Below are 4,177 nucleotides of genomic sequence, written 5' to 3'. Positions count from 1 at the left end.
TCTAAGCTCCATTGGCTTCCTGGTAAGTCCATCTCTGCCAGCTTGGCTAGTCTCCACTTTCTAAATTGCTTATATTTTCCTATGGCCATTCTTTCCTAATGAGTATTATAATTATGTATTGCAGTTGTTTTCATTTCTTTGTCTTATTTAACATCTTCTAGGGATACTTTTATTAATTTATCTTTATTGTTGAAAGTATTACAGACGTCCCCCTTTCCCCCCCATTGATCCCCTCCACCCCACATCCCTCCCAACCCCAGGCCTTCCTGTATTCTTGTTTGTGACCAAGGGTTATGCATTTATGCATCTAAGTTATTTGCTTAATCTCTTCCCACCCACTCCCCTACCCACTCCCCCAGCCCCGCCTTTCCTCTGAGACCCCTCAGTCTGCTCCATGCTTCTATGTCTCTGGATCTATTTTGTTCATCAGTTTATTTTGTTCACTAGATTCCACATGTGAGTGATGTCATGTGGTACTTGTCTTTCTCTGCCTGGCTTATTTTGCTCAGCATAACACTCTCCAGGTCCCTCCAGGCTGTCCCAAAGGGCACGAGATCCTTCTTCTTTACAGCTGCGTAGTATCCCTGGTGTGAATGTCCCCCAGCTTTTTTTATCCATCACCTACTGATGGGCACTTGGCTGTTCCCAGATCTTAGCGATTGTGAATTGTGCTGCTATGAACATAGGGGAGCATAAGTTCTTTCTGATTAGTGTTTCAGGTTTCTTATGATATGTCCCTAGAAGTGGGATCACTGGGTCAAAAGGCAGCTCCATTTTTTAATTTTTTGAGGAAACTCCACACTGTTTTCCACAGTGGCTGCCCCAGTCTGCACTCTCACCTGCAACGCACTAGGGCTCCCCTTTCTCCACATGCTCCCCAGAATTTGTTGTTTGTCAATTTGCTGATGTAGCCGTTCTGACAGGTGTGAGGTGGTATCTCAATGTCGTTTCAATTTGCATCTCTGATGATTAGCGACGTTGAGCATTTTTTCATATGTCTCTTGTCCCTCTGTGTGTCCTCTTTGGAGAAGTGTCTATTCAGGTCCTTTCCCGTTTTTAATTGGATTGTTTGTCTTCCTTTTGTTAGGTTGTATAACTTCCTTATATATTTTGGATATTAACCCTTTATCAGGTGTATCATTGGCAAGTATGTTCTCCCACACAGTGGGCCCCCTTTTCCTTTTGTTGGTGGTCTCTCTTGCTGTGCAGAAGCTTTTTATTTTGATGCAGGCCCATTGGTTTACTTTCTCCTTTGTTTCTCTTGCCCTAGGAGACGTGTCAGCAAACATATTGCTATGAGAGATGTCTGAGATTTTTGCTGCCTACGTTTTCTTCTAGAATTTTTTTGGTTTCATGTCTTACATTTAAGTCTTTTATCCATTTTGAGTTTATTCTTGTGTATGGTGTAAGTTGGTGGGCTAGTTTTATTTCTTGCATGTACCTGTCCAGTTTTCCCAACACCATTTATTGAACAGACTGTCTTTACTCCATTGTATGCTCTTGCCTCCTTTGTCAAATATTAATTGAGCGTAATTCCTTGGGTCAATTTCTGGGGTCTCTGCTCTGTTCCACTGGTCTATAGGTCTGTTCTTGTGCCAGTACCAGGCTGTTTTGATTTCAGTGGCTTTGTAGTATCACTTGATATCTGGTATTGTGATCCCTCCAACTTTGTTCCTCTTTCTCAAGATGGCTGTGGCTACTCAGGCCTTTTTTGGTTCCATGTACATTTTTGAAGTGTTTGTTCTAGATCTGTGAGATATGCTGTTGGTATTTTAATAAGGATTGAATTGCATTTATAGATTGCTTTGGATAGTAGGGATATTTTAATGATTTTAATTCTTCCAATCCATGAACATGGTATATTCTTCCTCTTTGTATCTTCCTCTATCTCTTTTTGCAAAGTCCTATAGTTTTCCAAGCACAGGTCTTTTACCTCCTTGGTTAAGTTTATTCCTAAGTATCTTAATTTATGGGACTCTTTTCATTTCCCTTGTTGAGAGTTCATTATTAGTCTATAAAAATGCCATCAAGCCTAGCCAGTGTGGCTCAGAGGTTAAGCATCAACCTATGATCCAGGAGATCAAGGTTTGATTCCCAGTCAGGGCACATTCCCCGGGTTCCAGGCTTGATCCCCAGTAAGAGGCATGCCGGGGGAAGCCAAACAATGACTCACTCATCACTGATGTTTCTATCTCTCTCTCCCTTCTTCTCTCTGAAATCAATACAGACATTCTTTTTTAAAGCCATTGTTTTCTGGGTGTTAATTTTGTATCCTGCTACCTTGTCAAATTCATATATTAAATCTAGTAATTTTTTGGTGGAGCCTTGAGGATTTTCTATGTACAATATTATGTCATCTGCAAATAATGAGAGTTTTACTTCTTCCTTTCCAATTTGGATGCCTTTATGTATGTTTTCTTCCTGTCTGATGGCTGTGGCAAGGACTTCCAGTACCATGTTGAATAAGAGTGATGAAAGTGGACACCCCTGTCTTGATCTTGTTTTTAAGGGAAATGGTTTTAGTTTTGCTCATTGAGTATGATGTTGGCTGTTGGTTTGTCATATATGGTTTTTATTATGTTGAGGCACAATCTCTCTATTCCCACTCTGCTGAGAGTTTTAATCAAAAATGGGTGCTAAGGCTATACTTTCAGGGATCACTTCTATAGTTTGTTACTAGAGAAGTTTCTCTGAACTTGTAAAAATGGGTGCTAGATTTTACTGAATGCTTTTTTTGCATCTATTGATATGATCACGTGATTTTATCTTTCATTTTGTTTACGTGATGTATCACGTTTATTGATTTGTGAATATTGTACTAGCCTTGCATCTCTAGAATAAATCCCACTTGGTCATGGTGTATGATCTTTTTAATTTATTGCTGGATCCGATTTGCTAATATTTGGTTGAGGATTTTAGCATCTATGTTCATCAGGGATATTGGCCTATAATTCTCTTTCTTTGTAGTGTCTTTATCTGGTTTTGAAATTAGGCTAATGCTGGCTCCATAAAAAGAGTTAGGAAGTGTTCCTTCCTCTTGGATTTTTTGGAATCGTTTGAGGACAGGGGTTAATTCTTCTTTGAATGTTTGGTAAAACTCCCCGGTGAAGCCATCCAGGCTAGTGCTTTTGTGTCCTGGGAGCACTTTTATTACTGCCTCCACTTCATCAGCAGTTAGCAGCCCATTCTGGTTTTCTGACTCTTCTTGACTGAGTTTTGGAAGGTTGTATTTTTCTAGGAATTTATCCATTTCATCCAGGTTGTCCAGTGTGGTGGCATATAGTTGTTCATAGTATTTTCTTACAATCCTTTCTGTTTCTATTGGGTCAGTTGTTACTGCACCTCTTTCATTTCTGCTTTTGTTTATTTGGCCCTCTCTCTTTATTTCTTGATGAGTCTGGCTAAAGATTCATCAATCTTGTTTATCTTTTCAAAGAAGCAGGTCTTGGTTTCATTGATCTTTTGTACTGTTTTTTAGCCTCTATGTCATTTCTTTCTGCTCTGATCTTTATTATTTCCTTCCTTCTACTTACTCTGGGCTTTCCTTGTTGTTCTCTTTCAAAGTCTTTAAGTTGTAGGGTTATAGAGTCTACTAGAAGTTTTTCTTGTTTTTTGAGGTCGGCCTGTAGTGCTATGAACTTCCCTCTCAGGACTGCTTTCATTGTGTCCCACAGATTTGGGGTGGTTGTGTGTTCATTTTCACTTGTTTCCAGGAAGTTTTTTATTTCTTCCTTGATCTCATTGGTAATCCATTCATTATTTAATAACATGCTATTTAGCCTTCATGTGTTTGAATGTTTTTTAGTGTTTTCATTGTAGTTGATTTCTAATTTCACGCCATTGTGGTCCGAGAAGATGCTTGATATGATTTCAATCTTCTTGAGCTTGTAGAGACTTGTTTTTGTGTCCTAACATGTGGTCTATCTTTGAGAATGTACTGTATACACTTGAGGAGAATGCCTATTCTGCAGCTTTGGGGTGAAATGTTCTGTAAATGTCAATTAAATCCATCTGACCTAGTGTGCCAGTTAGGGTCACTGTTTCCTTGTGGACTTTTTGTCTGGAAGACCTATCCAGTGAAGGCAGTGGGGTCTTAAATTCCCCTAGTATGACTGTATTGTTGTCAATCTCTCCCATAAAGTCCTCTAGAAGATTTTTAATAAATTTAGGTGCTCCT

General features: G+C 39.3%; 1 pseudogene; it reads left to right on the top strand.

The window, feature by feature from the left end:
* Positions 1 to 2,638: 2,638 nt before the first annotated feature.
* LOC148092834 (small nucleolar RNA U3) lies at positions 2,639 to 2,710 on the top strand (annotated as a pseudogene).
* The last annotated feature ends 1,467 nt before the right edge of the window (positions 2,711 to 4,177 follow it).

Source organism: Miniopterus natalensis, chromosome 7, assembly GCF_054644295.1.
Source record: "Miniopterus natalensis isolate mMinNat1 chromosome 7, mMinNat1.hap1, whole genome shotgun sequence".
Lineage (NCBI taxonomy): Eukaryota > Metazoa > Chordata > Mammalia > Chiroptera > Miniopteridae > Miniopterus > Miniopterus natalensis.
Note: the sequence above shows the minus strand (reverse complement) of the source record. Positions and strands in the feature narration are given on the sequence as shown.